Source organism: Tachyglossus aculeatus, assembly GCF_015852505.1.
Source record: "Tachyglossus aculeatus isolate mTacAcu1 chromosome 12 unlocalized genomic scaffold, mTacAcu1.pri SUPER_6_unloc_1, whole genome shotgun sequence".
NCBI lineage: Eukaryota > Metazoa > Chordata > Mammalia > Monotremata > Tachyglossidae > Tachyglossus > Tachyglossus aculeatus.
The window spans coordinates 7,858,366-7,882,927 of NW_024044828.1; positions in this window are offsets into that span (position 1 = coordinate 7,858,366).

Here is a 24,562-nt window from a genome sequence, read left to right on the forward strand (position 1 = left end):
AGGGCATGCTGCAGGCTCGCTCGCCGCCACCCTTGCTGCTTTCCCAGGTCGGGCAGAAGCCGGTCCGAAGGATGCCCAGCCCAGTCCTGCCCCCTTCCTCCTCCTGCAGTGAGCATGCTCCTCGCAGAACAGGTGATTTCCTCTCCTAGCCCGCCCCCTCCGCCTCTCTCCCCCTTCTCCATCCGCCCCACCCGCTAGGCCTTTAAAGGAACAGGGCCCGGGTCCGGATTTCCCTTCCAAAGACCACCCCGAGAACAGGGAGCAGCCTGGACTGGGGGGTAGGAACCGCCTCCATATGTTGCCGATTTGTAATAATAATAATAATAATAATAATAATAGTATTTGTTAAGCGCTTAAAATGTGCCGATCACTGTTCTAAGGCTGGGAAAGAAGAAGAAGGAAGAAGAAGGAAGAAGGAAGAAGATGAAGAACAACAACAATAATAATGTAATTTGTTAAGCACTATGTGCCAAGCACTGTTCTAAATGCTGGGGGAGATTCAAGGTAATCAGGTTGTTCCACATGGGGTTCACAGTCAATCCCCATTTTACAGATGAGGGAACTGAGGCACAGAGAACTGAAGTGACTTTCCCAAAGTCATATAGGTGACAAGTGGTGGAGCTGGGATTAGAACCCATGGCCTCTGACTTCCAGGCCCGGGCTATTTCCACTAAGCCCTATGATACAAGGTCATCAGGTTGTCCCACATGGGGCTCACAGTCTTAATCCCAATTTACAGATGAGGTAACTGAGGCACAGAGAAGTCAAGTGACTTGCCCAAAATCACACAGCTGATCAGTGGCAGAGTCGGGATTAGAACCCATGACCTCTGACTACCAAGCCTGTGCTCTTTCCCCTGAGCCATGCTGCTTTTTTGCTGGTATATGTATTTGTACTTCCCAAGCACTTAGTACAGTGCTCTGCACACAGTAAGCTCTCAATAAATACGATACAGAAAGCGCTCAATAAATACAATTGAATGAATGAATGGAGAGCAGCCCCGACTGCTTCCCAGCCAACAGATTTGCGTTCAAGAGTAGTCCTGACTAGAAGCCGCGCTTACTAAGGGCTGGAGTAAGCGCTTGGGAAGTACATCTGTGGCACAAGACATTTCCTCACTGCGATGAGCTTACTAAATATTCACAAGGAGTGGAAGCAATAGAATTGAACATACAATTCAAAACACATATACACACAAGTCCTTAGAGTGGGCATACCTATTAATAATTATAATAATCATAATTGTGGTATTTGTTAAGGGCTTACTACAAGCCGGGCATGGTACTAAGTGCTGGGATAGATCCAAGCTAATCAGGTGGGGCACAGGCCCTGTTCCACATGGAGCTCACAGGCAATCCCCATGATGTAGATGAGGTTACTGAGGCATAGAGAAGTGACGATTTAAAAAAAATGGTATTTGTTAAGCACTTACTATGTACCAAACACTGTTCTAAGCACTGACTTACCCATGGTCACACAGCAAATGGCACAGCCAGGATTAGAACCCAGATCCTTCTGACTCCTAGGCCAATGACCATTAGACCATGTTGCAAGTGCAAGAGGAGGCTTAATAGTTATATGGGATTCTGATCATTAGTTCAAGAAGAAAAATAAGATGAGGAGCAGGAAGGACAATAAGCATCCCTAGAATTGGACTTCTTCAGATAGAGGGCCACTCTATCTGAAGCTCACACTGGCAAGGGGGAGTGGGTCTTTTGGTGCATGGGGTTTCTTGGAAGCCAGAACAGAGGTTTAAGAGGACCAGAGATAGACAGAGAGACATAGAAATGCCAAAAGGTCAGACTAATGTTGGTACAGTGTTTGTCTTGTAAGCGTATTTAAACACTATATGCCAGGCACTGGGTTATTATTGTTATTGTATTTGTTAAGTGCTCACTATGTATCAAACACTGTTCTAAACTCTGGGCTAGATACAGAGTAGTTGGATACAGTCCCTGTCCCACATGGGCCTCTCAGTCATTCCCATTTTACAGATGAGGTCACAGACCCAGAGAAGTTAAGCGACTTGCCCAAAGTCATATACCAGGCAAGTGGCAGAGCCGGGATTAGAACCCAGGCCCTCTGACTTCCAGGCCCGTGCTCTTTCCACTAGGCCAAGCTGCTTTCTGTGGGGTGGCAAATGCTTCATCCTCTGTATCTCAAAGGGCTCAGGATCCGGAAAGTCCTGGTAGACCTGTGTTGGCCATGTCCAAAATAGGTTCCTCTAAGTGCCCTCTTGATGCCCTCCTGTTCCAACTGAACCCTAGCCCCTCTTTCCCACTTCACTCCCAAGGCTGGCGTGGCCGTCTCCAACTACTTGATACCCTTAAGCAATTCCAGACAGAGACAGAGATCATGGCCAAGTGGAAAGCGTATACGCCTGGGAGTCAGAGGACTGGGGTTCTAATCCTGACTCTTCCACCTCCTTGGTATATGAACCTGGGCAAGTCACTTAGCTTCTCTGTGCAGGTTTTCTCACCTGCAAAATGGGAATTAAACAACTGTTCTCCCTCCCCCTTAGAATGTGAGCCCCTTGTGGGACGGGAGAGTAGTTGAAGGCCTGAGGGGACAGTATATTGGAGGTGTGAGAATGCACTTCCGAGGTCTTGGTAGCCCTGATGTTTGAAAACAGGGATAAAACTGCTTCCCTGGGCCTAGAGCAAAAGTGAAAGTTCAGCGGTTAGCTTGTGGGTCTTTCTTATTGGCCCCCACCATTCAGCTCAAATGCCATAGAAAAAAAAAGTCTGGGCCACCCAGAATAACTGTGAGGAGAAGGGTGTGGAACTAACTGCTAATTGCAATTGGAACTGATTGCTTTTGATTAAGAGGGAGGACTGCGCTCAAGGTCCCTCTGAAATTGGCTCAGTGTGCACGATCTATAATTGCAGGACAGGGCTCTCCTTCCATTTCTAGTAATCCAGCCAGGCTGCAAGGCTCCTAGGGGTGTTAGGCTGCACCTCGTGAATCTCTCTCTTGGTTGGATCCAGACACATTAAAGGTTGAACATTTTTCGGATGTTTGCTATTAACGGTATTTTTCCCTCATGATGATAGTGCAGCTCAGTGGAAAGAGCCCGGGCTTGGGAGTCAGAGGTCATGGGTTCTTATACCAGCTCTGCCACTTCTCATCTGTGTGACTTTAGGCAAGTCATTTCACTTCTCTGGGACTCAGTTCCCTCTTCTGTCAAATGGGGATGAAAACTGTGATCCCCACACGGGACAACCTGATCACCTTGTATCCCCCCCCAGTGCTTACAATGGTGCTTGGCACACAGTAAGCACTTAAATACCAACATTATTATTATTATTATTATTATTATTAACTGCTCACTATGTACTGAGCACTGTACTAAGTGCTGGGGGGATACAAGCTAATAAGGTTGACATAGTGCTAGTCCCACATGGGGCTAACAGTCTAAGAGGGAGAACAGGAATTGAACCCCCATTTTTCAGATGAGGAAACTGAGGCACAGAGAAGTGACTTGCTCAAGGTCACACAGAAGGCAGGTGGTGAAGCCAGCATTAGAACCCTGGTCCTCTGACTTCCAGGCCCATGCTCTTTCTATTAGGCCACACAGCATGTGTATTAATAAAGTAATAATTATGGTATTTGTTAAGTGCTTACAATGTGCCAAGCACTGTACTAACCCCTAGGATAGATACAAGATAATCACACTGGACATAGTCCCTGTCCCACAAGTAGTTTACAATCTAAACTGGAGGAAATAGGAGTTAATCCGCATTTTACAGATGAGAAAACAGGTACAGAGAAGTTAAGTGACTTAGGATCACACAGAAAACGAATGGCAGAGTAGGGATTAGAACCCATGCCTCCTGATTCCCAAGCCTGTACTCTTTTTAGTAGTTCAGGCTTCTCCTGAGGTAGAGAAGATAGTCTAACAAATAGATTCAACTGAGAATTGGAGCAACATATTCTATTGGTTTTGGTCACCAATTAGGTATACAAAATTTAGTTCCTAATAAAATATTGGGCTTTCTCAGCCAAACAGGATCTCCTCAGAGGAAAAGCTTTGGGTTCCATTTTTAGTTTTCTTATAGCTGATAAAGACTCTCACCGCTGCCACTTCCATGAGCTCCTTAGCAGATTCGAATAGAATTCACAGTTAGAGTGGAGAATATTCAAGTGAGAGCCGGATAATTGTGAACAGGCCCTTCAGCTCACACATCAGATGAAAAGGTGTAAGAGAAAATGTTAATTATTCTAAAAAGAAGAAATGCTGCTTTGGACCCTTCCCCCTGAAATGTCAGGTGACATTTTCCCTCTGTATCCCAAGATAAATCTATTGTTTAAAAACAGAATGCAGAAAAAAATTCTCTACAAAGCACACTTGGGACACGAAGTGAGGTTGTAAAACATTTTCCTACCCTTTCCCAACAAAGCATTTTTATGAATACACTGTCAGAAAATATGCAGCCCAAGAACATTTACTAATAATTCTTAGGAAAGAGTCACAAAGCAAGAAAGCAGTAGAAAGAATAAGTTTCTAAGGGCTCAGTACTCAGCTAAATACACTGCTGATCTTAGGTTGGAAGGTGATGAATCCATGGAAGGTGACCATGAAAGAGTGAGAAATTTGGAATGGCACACTGCAAACTATCACCTCGAAATAGTGGGGAGGTAATATCTGGTGACTCATGAAAGCTGAAGATTTGAAAAAACAGTTCTTGCTTACAAGGTAAGCATGCTACAAATGCCCTGTAGACACCTAAACTCTAGAGAAGCAGCATGCTGTAGTGGACAGAGTGTGGGCCTAGGAGTCGGAAGGTCATGGGTTCTAATCCCAGCTCTGCCACTTGTCTGCTGTGTGACCTTGGACAAGTCACTTCACTTCTTTGTGCCTCAGATACCTCATCTGTAAAATGGGGATTGAGACTCTGAGCCCCATTTGGGACAGGGACCATGTCCATCCCGATTTGCTTGTCTCCACCCTAGCACTTAAAGTGCTTGGCACATAGTAAGCACTTGGATACCATAATTATTGTTATTATTGAAGCTCTTCTGGGCAGGGATCACACCTTATTGTACTATACTTTCCTGAGCGCTTAGTACAGCGCTCTGCACATTTTAATGGCATGAGAAGTAGCATGATGTAGTGGATAGAGCATGGGGCTGGGAGTCAGAAGGTTATGAGTTCTAATCCTGGCTCTGCCACCTGTTTGCTGTGTGACTTTGGGCATGTCACTTTACTTCTCTGGGCCTCAGTACTCTCATATGTAAAATGGGCATTGAGATTGTGAGCCCCATATGGGACAGGAACTGTGTTCAACCTGATTTGCTTGTATCTACCCCAGCACTTAGTACAGTACCCAGAACATAGTAAGCACTTAACAAATGACCAATTATTATCATCATAGTTCGCACTCAGTAAGTACCATTGATTGGTTAAAAGGTAAAACGGGAACAAATACAGCTGGAGATAATCAAGTGAATGGGTACACCTGGTACCAGAGAAGGTTTTGCAGTCCACCATTACAAGCAAATGACATGAGTGGATTCAGCCTGTGGGGGACAGAATCCAGTCCTGCAGTCATGGTTTCTCCTCAGAAATACCAAGTGCAATTCTGCGATGGAAGTTAGAGAACAATCCAGAGAGCGCCCACTCTGGCTTGAATTATGGCAAAGTGGACTTTTTGTTGTTGTTGCCTGGACCAGGGACTCCATGGTGTTGAGGGCCTGGGCCATAGCTCACTGGTCTTTGTGCCAAGGATAAGAAATTCTTTTGCCCATCAGAATGTGACCACCAGCTTGGCCAGGGGATGTGAGGTGATCTCATCATCCTTGGCCCCACCTGTCCCCAATCTGATGAGCCCACCACTACTTTCAACTTTGTGAATGTCCCTCTGAATTAATTCACATACAGGAGGGAAAATATCTGAGTGGATAGCCAAGGATTTCAAGAGGAATGAACAGAGATATTTGCTCTGCACAGACATTTCCTCAAATGAAGAAAGAATGCCCTTTGAGAGATTTCACCTCTGCTTTTTCTGCTTGTATCCCAGAATACTTCTGTGCCCATCTATTAGCACAGGACTCTCATTTTGCACTGTTGTGGGAGCTATTTTGGAGACTCAGAATTGCTTCCCCACAAGCCCCAAATTGCCCAATTCATTATTGATGGGAAATCTGAGGATGGTCATTCTGGCTGCAGCTTCTCAAGGCTTCTCACCCAGTGGATTCGCTGCTCATAAAACACACGGTGATCCACTGCTGGTGTATGGCAAATAATCTGCTGGCTAGAATAACAGGCTCAGCCTTGGCTCCAGCCTGCTTGCCAGTGTCCAGAACAGGCTGCCAAACAAGCAACCTTGTTTGCTTTAAAAATGGCTAAATGTCAGGTTAACTGGAATCAGGAGCTCTACCTTCATGGCCTAAAAGTAATAATGATTTGAAAGGAAAAAAGAAAAATAAAAAGACAAACACATTCTTCACTGCATGATTCCCCAAAACACAGATGGAAACCACCTTGTTACCAATGAGCCAATGTGGGAATGTCAACTAGTTTTACTGGTAATTTTGAAGGATTGGCTAAAGCCTAGTGTTTGCGGGGTGACAGTCTTTCCCCCCAATATGGAACTTCCTTTCCACTTAAATCTGAGCAAACCACACCCTTCCCTGCCTTCAAAGAATGTCTAAAAGTTCAAGAGGCTAAAGTTGCACATAATTTTAGAAACAAAGCAATGCTTCCTCCTGGACGTACTGTGGTCTAGTGAAGAGCGCATGAGCCTGGGAGTTAGGAAGTCTGGGTTCTAGTCCCAGCTCTGCCACAGATGCACTAGATGACCTTGGGTAAAGTCACTTAACCTCTCTGGGAGTCAATTTCTGCACCTGTAAAATTAAGGTAAGCTATCTAATCTCCTGCAGGCAGAGGGAATCTGTCCGCTAATTCTATTATATTGTACTCTCCCAAGCGATTAGTACAGTGCTTTGCACATAGTAAGGGCTCACTAAGATTGATTAACCCTCCCTTTCCTTATCAAGCAGAAAACTCCTCAAAATTGGCTTTAACACACTCAAGGTGCACTGTCCCCCTACTATTGACTTTTTCCACTAAATCGCAGTTTGTAATCTTTGTCCTCTTATTAACCTACTCTCTGTTCCCTGGTCTCATGTCCCCCACTGCCAACCTCTTGCTGACACCCTTCCCCTTGCCTAGAACTCCCTGCTCCATCATGTCCAACTCAGCTTTCCTCATCCTTAAAGCCCTTCAGAGCCTTCATCTCCTCTAGGAAGCCTTTCCTAGATAATTTCTAATTTCCTCATTTTATTTTCCCCCAGTTGCCATTTCAGCACATCTACACTCCCTTAACACTGGTATGTTCACCATCACCCATTGCACCTCTGCATATATCACACAATCAATCGCTAGTATTTATTTAAACAATTACTGTGTGCAGAGTGCTGTACTAGGTGCTTACATATACAATTATTTAAACACTATTTATTTTGGATATACTTCTTTCCTTCTTCTTCCCATCAGTTATTTTCCCTCCCACTAAATTGTAAAGCTCTTGAGAGGAGGTATATCTATTTACTCTATTGCACTATTGTACAGTGCTGTGCATACTACAGGTGCTCACTATATACTGTTGATTAGGTTGAGAATCCTGCTGGTACAACGATGGTGCTCAATCTATGTTGTACCCTAGTATTTAGTGCAGTAGATTCTTCACATGGTTATGACAACGGCATCTTCCTTTAAAAATGATGAATCAGCCCTGGACCTGAGACTCCACAAGAATTATGTATAATAACAATAACAACTGTGGTATTTTTAAGTACTTACTATGTACCAAGCACTGTAGTAAGCACTGGGTGGATACAAGCAAATCAGATTGGACAGTCCCTGTCCCACATTGGGCTCACAGTCTCAATCCCCATTTTACAGATGAGGTAACATTCACAGAGAAGTTAAGTGGCTTACCCAAGGTCACTCAGAAGATGCATGACAGAGTCGGAAATAGAACCTATGACCTTCTGACTCCCAAGGCCATGCTCTAACCACAAAGCCATGATGCTTCTCATGAACGGTTTAGTGGTTTATACAGCACCACTCTCAGTCCCTTGCCCTCCCATTCATGTTCCCACTGGGGCATGATACGAAACAGACACATACATGGGCAGGGTTGTAGTACAGCCATAAGATTATTTCTTATGAAATGCCAACCTGATTAAGGCTCAAGTGGCTGAGGTTTAGTGGTGATGCTATGCTGTAGTGTCATAGCTCGAGAAGCAGTTGGCCACTATACTATAAGCTTATATTGGGCAGGGCATAATAATAATAATAATGATAATGGCATTTGTTAAGTGCTTACTATGTGCAAAGCACTGTTCTAAGTGCTGGGGAGGTTACAAGGTGATCAGGTTGTCCCACGGTGGGCTCACCATCTTAATCCCCATTTTACAGATGAAGTAACTGAGGCACAGAGAAGTGAAGTGACTTGCCCAGAGTCACACAGATGATAATTGGCGGACGTGGGGTTTGAACCCATGACCTCTGACTCCAAAGCCCGGCCTCTTTCCACTGAGCCTGCAGGGCATCATGTCTACTAACTCAGTTGCATTGTATTTTCCCAAATGTACTTTTCCAAATTAGCTCTGCACCAAATCAGTGCTCAATAAATACCACTGATTTATTGTTCACCTTGGTAGCTGCCATAATTTTGCCCCACAGTGTTAATCAGCTTGTCTGCCTACCTTATGGGATACCCTGGAGGAATAATATGTTGTATGTGTTTAACAGAATTTTATTATATTCTGTCCAAGATATCAGTTGGAATTCTCACTTTTGAGGCCCTGTTGGAAATGCTTTAAAACTAGATTTGTTTTATTCCTTCATCATCATCACCCCCTCCCCCAACACCTTCCCCACACTCCGTCCCACGTTTCTCAGTTAATCCATGGCAGACACAAGACTGTAGGATGCCACTTTGCCTCTGGGCATCAACCTCACCCACTGAATTGTGTGCCCAGCCTATCTACACAAATTCCACGCATGTACTAAGGTACTGTAACAGCATGAATTGAGCTGTATTTCTGAGACATGGCCTAGATTCTGGCAAAAGAGTTGGCCACCTCCAAAAGGCATGTTGAGCTCACACAACATGATATTGGAGTGAGTAGCATACTTTCTCCAGCTCAGCATCAATTACGCATAAGCAATGTACAGTATAACGCAAAATGAGATTTCATTGCATAATATTGCCACAATTTAAGATTTCTGCCTCACCTGCACTGACTGCAACCATTCATGCCCAAGTATTTAACCATACATTTCCTTATCACACACAATGAAAACTAATGAAAGACAGGTAGTATTTGTCTTAAGCCCTTCTACACTGTTTCTTAGAGACTGTGCATTTAAAACATTCTTTATTTCCTTAGAGTGATTCAATGTACTATTCTTTTGACAATTTAAACATCAAGGATTCTCCTAACTTGTATCATTTACAAAAATAGAAAAAAAACTCAAAACAAGAAGAGCATATTCTAGTCATTTAAGATAGCTTAAAATATTTCTTCCTACAGTAGGGAGAATACATTGTTAAATATATCTGTATATATGATTATATTTGCTGATTTGCTCTCTTTATTCACCCCACCCGCACCCACAGCACTTATGTAAATATCTCTACTCTACATTAATGGCTTGCCCAAGATGATACAGCAGACAAGTGGCAGATCTGGGTTTAGCACCCAGGACTTTTGAATCCCAGACTAATGCTCTTTTCACCAGGCTTCTTTGCTTCCCACGTAAAGATAATTAGAGGGCAGATCCAATGAGCATTACAGAGAGATCCAGCAAAGCATTGAGGGAGTTGCTAGAGTCACCAGAGGGATCTTGGTCACAAGACTGGGAAAGCTTCCAGGGAAGGGATGTCTGGACAGAAATTCTCAGTGCCGTAACCCCTCACCCACCCCAACCTCCCCCTCAACCCTCTCCCCCGCCCCCACTCCCCCAGTGAAGCCCTGATTTTCTGCAGGGATCGGGTCTAGGAATATCCTTCCTTTAATGGCGATAGTGTTCTCCCAAGATCTCATTGCTGGTGAAACAAGATCTCCACTTGGGTTTCCATTTCAAAGAGGGCTGGCAGATAGTTCATTCATTCAATCGTATTTATTGAGCGCTTACTGTGTGCAGAGCACAGTACTAAGCGCTTGGGAAGTACAAGTTGACAACATGTAGAGATGGTCCCTACCCAACAGCAGGCTCACAGTCTAGAAGCAGTGTGGTCTGAGAAGATTTGAGGATCGTATTCCCCATGGGGCTCAATATTTTAAAAGGCCAGGAGAATAAGGATACTACTGCCATTTTACATAAGAGGAAAGTGAGGCACAAAGACATTAATTGACTTTGGTCAGATAGCAAGCCAGTGGTGGAGCTGTAGTTAGAACCCGGGTCTCCTGACTCTCAGTCTCTACTTGTTTATCTAGGCCAAGGAGTATTCTTAGGAGAAGGATGCTCTAACAGAGAGAGTACAGGCCTGGGCTTCAGAGGATCTGAGTTCAAAATCCCAGGGCTACCACTTGCCTGCTTTTCGACCTTGGGGGAAAAAAAAAAAAATCACAACTTCTCTGTCTCAGTTTCATCATCAGTAAAATTGAGATTCAATACCTGTTTTCCTTCCTAACTGGAATGTAAGCAAGTCTGATGATCCCCTATTTACCCCAGCACCTAGTACAATACTTGGCACAAAGCAAGCAACACAACAAAATTGCAGTATTATACTTTTGTTAATATCCCAGAGTCATGCTGAATTGTACTTTCCAAGCACTTAGTACAATGATCTGCACACAGTATGCACTCAATAAATACAATTGAATGAATGAATGAATGAATGGTGGTTTAAAAATAACAATACTGCATTCCTGATTCATGCTCAGAGGGCAGTCAACTATGAACCTCAGGTCTTTTTTTGCAGTTATTTGTGTCTGGGTAGTCTTTACCCAATTTTGTTTTGTTTTCAAGATGTATTTCCTTGTGCTTGCCTTTTCTGACTTCCAACCTACTCTTGAGGGTTTGTTTTCCTGTTTATCACTTTGAATTGTATTTCTGTCTTCCATTTTAGTGCCATTGCCCTCAAAAAGCTGGGTCCCAAAAGATATCACAGTGAAGCAGATAAAATTGTGAAAATACCAGATTTCAGTTGATGTTATACAATTTTTAAGCTTCAATTAATGGGAATCAAATGAAAATTAGGAGCCCCAATCTACAACTGTCCCACAGAACTGTGGCAGACTCAAGGGACCTCATGTCTATTGTGATAACCCTTGTGGCAGCTGGTTCAATGTGATCCTCTCCCTAGGATTCTCACATGTTTTGTAGTTAATTTCCCATTTTCAGCTCCAATACGTATATTGGCAAATCTGACACTTTTTGACCCTTAAAATATTCTCTTTTATGATATGCTTTAAAATATCCCATGTTTGTGAGTTAGAGATGAAATTTCTGGTCCTCAGGTCATATGTAGAGTTCCAGTAACACCCATGTTAGAGTTAGAAACAAAAATCTGATAAAATACAGACCACAATTCTTTATGGTTTAGGGTACAAAGTTCAGGGTGCACACGTTATTCAGGGGTTCTTTGTACCACAAACATATTGTAATAAAAGTATTTATTACATGCTTACTCTCTGCAGAGCTCTGAACTAAGTGCTGGGAGAGAATACACAGGTGTGAATTAGATATGATTCTGCCCCTCAGGGTGATCCCATGTAAAGGCTCACAAGGAATCACAAATACATAATTATTTTCATGAATATGCCATTCACTAAACACTTTATAAAGTTTTCAGACCAGACACAGTAGAACCAGAAGGGGGGAACAATGTCTCATTCTCATTCTAGGGATAAAGGCACTGATGCCCAGAGAGGTAAAGTGATTTACCCAAGGTCACACAGCAGGCCAATGGAGGAATTGGGACATGAATACACATCTCCTGAGAATATACATTTCCTGACTCCATGACCTATGCTTTTCCCATTAGGGAATGGTGCCTTGTGTTATCAGATTTTTTTTGGTACTGAAAAGCTTAGCTCAAATCACATCTTTAATTTTGAAATTGTGGTAATTTGATAATTATAAAATGTCAACATTGTGGTGGCCAATGGAGAAAGAAATTACAGTACCTTGGATTACTTCTCATTTCAAATATGTTTTAAATCAGTAACAGTTTAGTCTCCAGAGTTCCCAACCACATCTAATCTGGTCTCATCCTCATAATGTAACCTGATCTTTCTCTAATGACTATCCAGAGACTTGCCATGGTGCAATAACACTTCACAGATGATGCCCTATTTTTAAGCTTTGGTACTGTGTTATAAAAGGAAAAAAATGCTTTATACATCTGTCTTTGCAAAGGAAAAAAAAACAAAAAGTAACAGGCTTAACTTTCCAACTCCAGAAATGTATAGAAATGAAAAACTAATATTTTAATTAAGGTTTATGATAGCTTGAAACACTTATAACTCTTGGCTACTACATTTCCTTGCACAAAACAGTTAAGTTTAGGAATTTGGTTAATTTGATTTTATGCAGTGTCCCACAGGACTATTTTAGAATACTTTCCTCAGTATTTAAAAAAAAAAAATTTTCCATAAGCTTCTGGAAGGTTACCTTTCATTTCCCCTAACTAAATTAATTTGGGGGAGGGAACATTTCTACCAACTCTGTTACAATATATTTTCTCACAGAGTTTAGTATAATATTCTGCTCAACAAATATGATTATGTATTATAATTAATAATAATAATAATAATGTTGGTATTTGTTAAGCGCTTACTATGTGCAACGCACTTTTCTAAGCGCTGGGGTAGATACAAGTTGATCAGGTTGTCCCACGTGAGGCTCACAGTCTTAATCCCCATTTTACAGATAGGGTAACTGAGGCACAGAGAAGTGAAGTGACTTGCCCAAAGTCACACAGCTGACAATTGGCAGGGCCGGGGTTTGAACCCATGACCTCTGACTCCAAAGCCCGCGCTCTTTCCACTGAGCCATGCTGCTTCTCTTATGTTTTAGGGTGTTCTCATTTGTTTTCCAAACAAAATAACACTCAGCTAACTCATTTCTTACTGTTCTGGTTCTGTTGGAGGACTTGTTATACTTCTGAAGAAAATCCAGTTTACAAGGCTTCACCAGCAAAAATGAAAATTAAACATCCTTGAAAATAAATGCCACTGACCACTCCCACAAAGATCTGATCTAAAGATTGGATCCTTAAATAGCCATAATATTTACATTTAAGCCAATTTAAAAGTATTTATTGAGTGCTTACTGTGTACAGAGCACAGAGCCCTTAGGAGGTACAATACAGTGGAGTTAGTTGGCATTATTCCTGCCTCGAGGAGTTTACAATCTAGTTAGGGAGGCAGGCATTAACATTGAAGTTAGGTCAAGTGTCAGAGTACAGAGATATGTACATAAGTACTGAGAGGTTGGGTGAGTCCCAAGTTCTTAAGGGATGGATCCAAGTGCATAAACGACTTAAAAGGGAGGACAAATGGGGTGAGGAAATAAGAGGTTACTTAGGGAAGACTTCTTGGAGCAATACAATTTTAGTGGGGTTTTGAAGAGGAGGAGCTTTTGAATAATAAAGGTGGACAGAATTCCAGGCAGGAGGGTGGATGTGGGCAAGGGGTTGGCAGCAGGACAGAAAAGATTTGGTTACTTTTTTCCTTAATGGTATTTGTTAAGCACTTATGTGTCAGGCACTGTATTAAGCACTGGGTTAGGTGCAAGATCATCAGGTTGGAGACTGTCCATGCCCCACATGGAGAATGAGGCACAGTGAGTAGGTTGGTTACAGAAGAGCAATGTGTGTGGGTTGGGTTGTAATGGGAGATAAGTGAGGTAAGGTAGGGGGGAAAGGGCTGATTAAGAAAGCCACAAAGACTCAGATACAATTGGCAGTATTAATTCATGCACCTGAATTGGAGTATCTGCAGTGTGTAGAGCACTGGAAAACAAGGGAGGTCAACTCAGACCTCAATTTGGCTCACAGCGTAAGTATGGTTGGGTGCTAGCATCTGACACATAGGGAAACATTAAAATGAAGATAAACATGAAAAGGACTACAATAAACCAAATAAGAGTACTGTGGCCAGTGATGGCACTTACAGATCCCGGATATGCAGATGCATGTGATATTACCTGCTTTACACCTGTACTGTAATTTGCAGGAATTCTCCTAAATCCAAACCTAACCTAGCCACTTTCTCCACAGCCTTTGGGTTTCCCACCCAATGCCCTATGAATATGGGTGCCGCTTTCTAGCCCCAGAACTTGGCATTGAGACCAGAGGTCTGGGGATTCTGGATATTTAAAAAATTACTGACTCTAAAAGTAATCTGGTTACAATATTTGTCAATGCCCAAAACACTGTTCTCTGCCAAACAGCTCTCTTGCTGTTCTTGGCTTCCATCAACCTCAGACACCAACTTTAAGCCATGGACCACTTCCATAGTGTGCTTCTCACACTCCTTTGCTTGTGCCACAAAACAGTGTCAGCAGAAACCCAAACAACAGGTTGACTTCAGCCATTTCAAATTCATTCTTACTTGCCCGAACTCTGCTGTCTATTTGGCAACATTACGTCCTTGCCCTGTTAACTCCCACACCCACAGTCTTCTCCGCAATTCCAGACCTCTAACTCCAAGACCCCTCCAACCCCTATCTCTCGCCTCCCTCACCCCTGAGGAATTTGCTATTGTGTTGCCAAAATAAAAACAATCAAGTGTGACTGCTCCAAAAATCTCCTTCCCAATTCCACATTCACACTCATCCTTCTCTATGTCATGAGTCTACTGTTAGTCTTTGAGTCTTACTGTTTTCAAAAAAAAATCTAGCCCCTCCACTTGTGCCTCAAATCCCTTGTCACCTTAGAAAAAAGGAGACACTTAAGCCCTCTTCTCTCCTTAACTGCTACTTCTGACTCATTCTCCACTTTCAAATGGGGTCTCTCCTAAAAACAAACAAAAAACAAAAACCCTTCTCTGGATCCCACTGTGCCATCCAGGAGTCTTATATCCTGCCACTGACTCCTTGTTCATGCCCTCCTACCTCCCTCCTTCTTCATATGCTGCAGAGCACTGCTCTCTTCATATTCAAAGCCCTTTGAAAAGTACATCTCCTCCAGGAAGCCTTACTTGAGGAAGTGTACTCTCCCTCGTTCAACTGCCACTTCAGCATTTCTGTTCCCCTAATCACCAATGTATTTTATAGTTATTACCTTCTCCCATCAATAATTTGCTTATGGCCCCAGCTATATTTTAAATTCTTTGAGTACAGGGATTTCAATTTCAATCATTGTATCGCATTTACATTGAATGTGTATTATACTCAGAATGCTGTACTAACACGCTTGGGAGAGCATAATATAACAGTTAGCAGACACATCCCTGCCCACAGAGATTCTACCATACTCTCATAACTGCTTCTGCAGTACTCTACAACTAGTAGGTGCTCAATAAATATCACTCACTAAAGACTGGAAACAGAGCAGATCAAAATTTGGCTGTACATTCTAAAACAAGATGAAAAGCCTCTATAAATAATAGTTACAGCACTTTATGGTTAAATGAACATGCAGACTGGTCAGAGTCACAATTTTCTCAGTGCTCTAGAAGCATGCAAGGTGTGTTGCCTCTCCTCCTGCCTGCCTCTCTCCAGCAGGGAAGAATGGGATTCTCCAGATGGCATGGAAGTTCTTTCCCTGGGAGTGAATTTCAGAGGAGTTAAGACAGCTTCTGTAAAAGAAGGAAGTGCTCACTGACCCTTCCCATTTTCCCTTTCTCTGCCCTAATGGTGAGGGACTGATGTGATTGGAGACTGTGAAAGTGAGAAAGCAATTCTCCACCACCTCCCTCTCCCAGTTAGGTCTGCCCAAGTCTTGAATAAAATAATTTATCTTCCCACATGGTGTGCCCTGCAATTACTTTACTCCTCTTTGGATTGTGCATCTCCCAGTATTGTGCTAATTGCCTGGATGGAAGTAGTGTCTACACATAGTAGGTAGTTATGTGTAGACACTGGAAACTAAATACTGTTGTCACAACTGATAAATCAGTAATATTTACTGAGTGCTTACTGTGTGCAGCACATTGTATTAAGCATTTGGGAAGAGTAAGACTGCAGAGCTGGTAGACACGTTCTCTGCCCAAAGAAGCTTACAATCTAGAGGGGGAGGCTGACAAATTACAGATATGTACCTAAGTACTGTGGGATTGAGGGTGGAGTGAATATCAAGTGCTTAAAGGCCACAGACGCAAGTACATAGGTGACGCAGGAGGAAGGAGGGGAAGTGAGAACTTAGCAGGGTGACCTCTTGGAGGTGTGATTTTATGTGATAGTGGTAGTCTGTCATATATGAAAAAGGAGGGACTTCCAGACCAGAGAAAGGATGGGGACAGACTGAAAAGGGGGCAGTTCAAATGACTACCTTCTGATCTATGCTCTTAGTACAGTGCTCTGCACATAGTAAGCACTTAATACATGCCATTGATTGATTGACTGATCAGGGTTCCTCTAAGGACTGGCAAAACCAGGTGTGGAGATCATACAGGCCTTATTTATTTTGTCATAGGTAACCCTCACATCAATGAAGTCCTACCCTTCGGTCACTTGATCCAGGACTTAATTATGGTTGGCCCTTCCTTATGGGTATTAAAAGAAGCAGAATGGTTGATTATAAGAAATACAATGTCAGGTGGTGTCCTGGACTGGATTATTCCCATTTCAGTCCTAAGAACACTGAATGAAAGTGGTACAAAGGCACAGTCATCATATTTGAGCACTGTGTGCAAAGTAGTGTATTAAGGGCTTGGGAGAGTACACTACAACAGATTTGGTAGACAAATTTCTGCCCACAGAAAGCTTACAGTCAAGAAAAGAGTTTACAGTCTACGTACAGAACCTTCTGTGAGGATTACTGAACCTTATTTTTTATTATTATTTGATCATACTTACATGGGTATATGCACTCATCAGTCTTACTGGGTCTAAGTGGGAATTTATATTTCATGTAGTAATATCTAGGAATGTACTCACTCTAGAAACCATATGAATTGGAATGAAAAAGTCCCTGACTTATCTGTACCTCCCATCTCCCCCTCAACCACCATGGATCTTGCTTCTCTATATTCTTCTATCATATTCCTAGGAATAATAAAATGCTTCACCCTCTGGGGATTTTTTTAGATTAAATATATTTTCCTGGTTCCCATCAGCTGTGTGGACCTGTCAAACTTTGAAAGAAAGATTTCATGATTCCTTTTTCCCCCAGAAGTAAAATTAAAATCATCCCATTGTTCTAAAATCGGCATTTCAACCTCCATAGTCTTCTTGGCTATCAAGATTTTTCATCGCCTTTGCTTGAGAACTCTCTCTACCATAAATCCTCTTACAACACATTTGCCTTTTACATAAAGTTGAAGTCTCCTTAACAACCAGGAACTATTTTGCTCAAAAGGTCTTCATTTACAGATTTCTACCAAAGGACACTGTCATTCAGGCAGCCTGTAACAATCTTAGAGCAAAACAGATTACATAGCAATGGAGATGAGACTACTTGGCTTAATGGAGGCAAAGCTAATGATTTCACCTTCATTATGAGATTTAAGTTCCATTTCAGTTCAACTGCTGTTATGTTGACTAGGATAATGCCATTTAAGCTTATCTACAATTCTCATTTCCTTGCTATAAGCTCAGTAATTACAATCAACATTTCCATGAGAAAATGCATTTCTGTAAATGGGGGAAAAGATTCAGATGTACAGAGGTGTCACAGGACATAGACTAGGAAACAATCACCTCATTATGTTTCAGACAATTGAGTGAAACCCTTGAATGGGAAAGTCCACCATATATTCTAGAGTGCCACAGAGGCTTAAAAGAACACGTCTGATTCACTTTCCCACTGCCACTTCACATCTGAACATTTTAGCATCAGAGTTATTGCTCCTTTATGAAGAATCCTGTTCAGCTCTCCTGAGAGAATGAGCAAGCTGATGATGAAATGTTGAAGGATAATTTTCTACTGCTCTAATTATTATTATGGTATTTGTTAAATGCTTCCTATGTGCCAACCATTGTATAATGCCCTCCCAATTTTGATACAGTATAAGCAGATGAGACACAGTCCCTCTCCCAAGAAACAATAATCACTGGTCTCTAGGACCACCCAACCCACCAGACTGACATGGCTGGGTAATGAAGAATCATTCAGGATAGAGAGGGAAAATAGGAATTTTATCCCCATTTTACAGACGAGGTAAGTGAGGCACAGAAGTTAAGCGACTTAACCCAAGTCACACAGCAGGCAAGTGGCAGATTTGGCATTAGAACCCAGGTCCTCTGAATCCCAAGAGTTTGCACCTTCCACTAGTCCCTGCTGTCTCACACTGCTGCTCTCAAGAGCTGGAAAACCAGCTGGGAAAAAGGGGAGTTCTGGGAGATTGTCAGACTTGAGTTGGGGTGAGGGTGGGGGGGTGAGCCCTGAACAAATGTCCACTGAGTATTGTCACTGGGTGTTCGGCCCAGGGAATGAGTATATCTTATTCACACTATCACCCGAACCCTCCTGGAGACTCGACACCTGTGAGAAGGCCCTGAAACTGTCCTGTGAGATCAGGTCCCTGCTCCTTCCCTGTCCTCCATGACCTCATTCCCACAACCTGACCTCCCAGAGCAAGAAGGGCATCACCCTCCCACCCTAACCCAAACACATTTAAAGAGCACCCCCAGAGCAACTGTTCATTTCTCCCCAGGAAACCTATTTGAGGTCACTAATATAAGGCTGCACTTTATCCTGGAGAATTCTCCTTTCCTCAGGCACATCAAACTGGCAGGAGGGTCTCCCTAGAGGCTGTCGACTGTTGTGGTTTCTTTCTTTTAATTCCTGGTACCCCCTTGGTGGTTTAAATTTTCCCTTTAGAGGATGGCACCCCCGTGGATCCCTTGCCACTGCCAAATCAGGACGATGTCTTTGTTGCTGAGGAGTCCAAGAATGTCCTGGGCTAAGCTAGGGATCAGGATGGATTTAGGATGCCTGGCTAGAGCAACCACTGATCCTGTCCTGTTTTCTCTACAAGGCCCGAAGCCCCCTCCCCTTGGTGCATTACACCTTGGGTACCAGGGGCATGGAGAGACATAGATACTCCTTGGTAGGGGTAGATGGGAAAGGTAAAAGACTACCATGGAGACCCTCTGTTAGTTCAGCCCCTCCTGGCCCGTGTGATGCTGTCAGACCTACAGCAAACCAGGAAGCAGTCTCACATCCTAGTAGACATACGAGGAGGAGGGTGGATAGCCTCATAAATTAAAACAAAAAGTCAGGACAAATTGCAAAACGGAGGCCCCCAGTGTCACTGGGGCCAGGAGACAGGGCAGCAACACACGGCACAGCAGCTCCCTTTGCACATAAAAAATTTAGTAAATATCAAGCAGCATTTGACATAAAGAAATCACGACAAAGTTCCTGCTTCACGCTGAGTTTCCCATTCAATGGGGGACTGAGAATGGGTCTATAATCTCCATTTTAAACATGAAGAAATATCCACAGAGCAGTTAAGTGACTTGACCAAGGACATACAAGCAGGCAAGTGGCAGAGTTGGGATTAGACCCAGGTCCTCAGATTCCCAGGATGGTGCTCTTTTTGATAGGCCACACTGGATCTTGTTATGGCTCAGGCGAGAACCGCCCTTAAGAGACATGTCCAACCTGACACCAATCCACCCCACCCATCTAGGACCAGCGCAGGAAGGGGACTCTGCACCTGGATCTGGCAGATCCACTGCTTCCCTAAACTCCACAGCCCAACTTGGGAGAGATACCTACAGCACCATCCACTTCAACCCGCTCAGGGTGTCCCACTCTTCCCTACTGGAACAGGACAGGAAGCACCAGCATGCCACCCTGGTGACTCTGCATCACCTCATCTGGGCAATGGATCGAGACATTGTGCCACTCTCCCAAACACTGTATTCCATTTGTGCCCTGCTGGAAAGGCACAAGAAGCAGCAGAGGCAGCAGGCAGCTGTGTGGATTATTAGATTTCCTCTTCTGAGACGACGTTTACATATGAGTACCCTCAGAGTGCTGAAAGATTGCCCATTCCCAGTGCCAATTTCTCCAAAAAGAATCCCAACCCTCAAGAACAATCATTTGATCATGACACTTCATTTGCCACTCTGCTCCTTTATCCAGAGACCTGATAGTCCAATCCTAGCTCCGCAAACCAGTTCTGATGATGCTCAGTTCCACTTCCTCAAATCACTTTGTAGTCTTAGGAAAAGACTGATTAATATATTTACCCATAAATGCTTGTGATTTTTAGCTGGCAAAAGCCTCTCCCCTCTAACTGCCAGACTTGGGAAGCTGCCATCAACTTCACTTGGTAGGCTAAATATTTTGGATTAGCCCTTATAATAGAAACAACTCTTCACCCACAAAAAGAAGGCAGAGAGGTTTTGGTCATCTCTTCTTTCCTTAAATACTTGATTCAAAATTCAGGATTTCAACTCAATCCTTCTGCACTGCCCCCCCACCTCACCCTGGCCACGTTGATGCCCAAGACATAAGACTCCAACTTGGAAAGCTAATTCCCCCACCACTCTAGATCTTAATGCTGCTTTCCTAGATCAGGACAGGAAGCAGAGGTAGAGTGGGTACCATACAATCCACCTGTTTCCTTGGTCCTCAGCTAACCTCCTGAAAGATACTCTACACCATCTCTTCCCTACCTCTATTCAGGGGCTCCCTAAAGACTGACCAATTGCAGGACAATTTTAAATTTTCTTAAAGTTGCCTGTGACCTCATCTAAACACAAAGATCCACCCCCAGATCATGGAGACATATCGGCAGCCAAACTAAAAAAAATTCAATCAGGGACAAGAGTCAGTGACATCAGCATGCAGGAAGCAATGATGTCCAAAACTCCAGTATCTACTCCAGCATTCCTGGTCTAGCCCAGACTTCCAGCTTGCCTGCTCCTCTGAAACCTAAGCTTGTGGACAGCAATAGATGCAAGTTCAGCACCCAGGAGAGGCGGGGTGGGAGGACTTAGCAAGAGGAAACAGCTGTAGCAGAAGCCAGGACCCTACCCAGCAGCCATGACTATGGGATAGGCAATGGACATGGGGTAAACTTGCCCAACAAAAGAAGAACAGGGACAGAGAGGTTGACAAGAGTCACGGTGAAAATGGCGTATTGACCCCACTGTTAAAATACTTTGTTTATGGTGGGAAGAGTACAGGGATGTATATGGTCTCTCCCAAACATTCTTATAATAGCTTTAGCAAAGGTTTGAAGAAGTCATATTGGTATAACTGGATACTCCTCGCTTCCCGTATTAAGTACTTGGCTTTTCGAAAGGTCTCCATTGTTCTTTGGCTTCAGCTCCTTTGACTTCAGTTCATCCCCCAACTCTGAGTGAACCATCCCATCACTGGGCACTTCAAGCACTTCATTTAATTGTATTTATTGAGTGCTGTGTGCAGAGCACTGTACTAAATGCTTGAGTACAACAATAAACAGACACAGTCCCTTCCCACAGTGAATTACAGTTTAGAGATGAGCTTACAGTCCAGACTGCACACGTGTGTACCTACAGCAATTTGTTAGCTGTCCTAAGACTGAGATTTGGACCGTAACATCAAATTTCTGAGCATGTTCATGACAGTCCAGGGCAATTCTGACCAATAAGTACACTAGTTGGTCACCCGGTTTTAAGTTGGACAATCTGGATTTCAGCTAGCACATTCTCTGCCTGGTATTAACATGGGATCACAAAATTTTCTTTCTGGTTTCATATTTTCGGTGCTGTTTCCCTTCCACCATGGTTACTGCAGCTGAAAGAAAAGTGACGCTGACCTAGGAGGAGAAGCACAAATGTTCTGGAGCAATGGGAACTTGAAGGTTAAGGGTTTTGGTCAGTGGCAGACATGTGAACCATGAACAGATTTCCTGACACCTGAACTTTGAGACTAAGCTGTGAGGGAAGGAAACCACCCAGCTCCTTGACACCAGAGCCCAACAACCCCTCATTCAATCAGCAGAAGGACTTGGAGACAGACATTTACTGCTTCCCTAACTCCCAACCCCCAGTTGTTCAAGAGGGATACTGCTGCTCCTCCATAATCCTGAGGCTCCCATCAATCTTTGCTCCATCCTTGGAGGGACTTGACCAATGGCAGAGTGAGGGCTCAACTGAAAGAATGTTGAGCAGGTGACCACTATAACTGTAGCTTTGACTCTTGTAACCGTTGGTCTGAGTTGTGGGGAGCCTGGAAACTTAACGCTCCTTTCACGTTTGTCATTTTTGACTTTAACATCTGTTGCCAACTCTGCTCCCTCTCCACCTCATTCTTGGATTGTAAGCCCCCTGGGGGCTAGGGCTACATGTCAAATACATATTTCTTTCCTAGCGCCTAGTCCAGTGCTTTCCATTTATTAAGCACTTAATAAATACTGCTTATGTTACTATGGGTACCCCTGGAGCAGTGCTCTAAGATCATACAAAGTCCACCTTCTTCTGGGAAATGTCCATGACATCAACATGTTTTACTGCCAGGATCCTTGCATAACATGCATGATATTGTGTGTACCTCCATGCTCAGTATTGGTGAGAATGAGCAGAAGCCATCCCTCCCTTCCCCCCCCACACACAAAACAGTGATCAATGAAGCCATACTGAGTCTGTCTGGAAACTTCTTTCCTGAAAATATTTTACTTTCATCCACTTCTCAAACTAGAACTTAATTTTTCCTTTTACAAGACCAAATAATAATAATAATAATAATAATAATAATAATGGTACTTGTTAAGCACTTACTTTGTCCCAGGCACTGCACTGAACACTGGGGTAGATTCAAGGTTATTGGGTTGGACACAGTACCTGTCCCTTTTGGGGCTCAAACTCTTAATCCCCATTTTATAGATGAGGTAACTGAGGCCCAGCAAAGTTAAGTGACTTGCCCAAGGTCACACAGCAGACAACGGCAGAGCTGAAATTAGAACCCACATCCTTTTGACTTCCAGGCCCGTGCTCTACCCACTAGGCAATGCTACCTCCCCCTGTGGCCAGGTCTCCTTTCCCTCTCCAGTTTCCCCTTTTACTTTTTTCTTATTTTGTCTCTGGGGTGAATTTCCTGCCTTTGGCTACTTCTATGGTGACCAGTGGTCTGTTACACTTTTGCTACAGGGAGAAAGCCACTTTTCTCTCCAAGGCTTTCAGATAGTAATTTTAGGTGATAGTACTCTTATCAATAACTTGAGGGACTGAATTTCAGACTAGGAATGGAAGAAAAACAATTTCACACTGCTTGTAACTAGGGTAGGCAAAGGCATGATGGACCCATTCCCCCAAACATTTAGATGATTTTATTTCAAGGTTTAGAAAAGAATGTCAAAGAAAAACACTGGCATATCCAAGAAGACGTATTTTCTCCTTTAAGGGGTAGCTTCTCTTTTAGGGTGAGCCTTTCTGCCTTCCTCCCTCCAAAATGTGGGAAAGAGAGGTGAGCTTGGAGCTACCTCCTGGTTCGAAACACCTATGTTCTAAGTACCAGAAACCTTTCTATAATGAGCATCAAAGAACCACCAAACCTAGAAATGGTTCAAATTCAGGACAAGTGAAGCAGCATGACCAAGTGGATAAAGTACCATCCTGGGAAGCGGAGTTTCAATCCTGACTCCACCTTTTTCCTTTTCTGAGACCCTGGGCAATTCACTTAACTTCTTGATGTCTGTTTCCTCAGCTGCAAAATGGGGAGTCGATACCTGTTCTCCCTCCTGCTTGGACTTCAAGCCACAAGGACTGTGTCCAATCTGGTCATTTATATCCACCCCAGTGCTTAGAACAGTTCTCAACACATGAAGTTAGCACTTGAATTCCATACGATAAATTTTAAAAAGTGAGCCAGTGAGCAATACTGGTGCTGCCAATCGAATGGGCTCTGTGAACCATCACTTCTTGCTGAGCCAGCTTCTACGGCTCAGAATCATTCCCTCTGCAGGACCCTTGTTGGAGGAAAAGGACAAAGTTTGGGGCGATTGAAGTTAGTCAAATGACTTATTTGGGGATGAAAAAGTGTAGTGAGGAAATTCAGTAATTTTTCCAGTTTGGTGGCACATTAGCAGCAGTCCAGAGTACTCTCCAGTTATGTGTGTGCTTGACTGTCTTGGTTCCATTTCACCTCTAAGTTCCTTCAGCATTTGTACAGCACTTGAATCCAAGGCAAACGAGCTTGATAGTCATTTTATAGGTATCAAATTTAAGAGAAGAAACTAATGTCCTAAGGAGACCATGTCTCCGAAAATTAGATCACCCCAGCCATTTTTATTTTATATTTTTTTTTTACCTCAGATAAAGTTGCATGTCAGAACCACAAGTCTCATTTGGGACAGGAGCCAAGGAATAAAGTACAATCAGCTTTACTTTTTAAGGATGGTAGCCTTTAGATTAGATGAATATGAATTAGAGAAGCAACGTGGGTCAGTGGAAAGAGTGCAGACTTGGGAGTCAGAGGTCATGGGTTCTAATCCT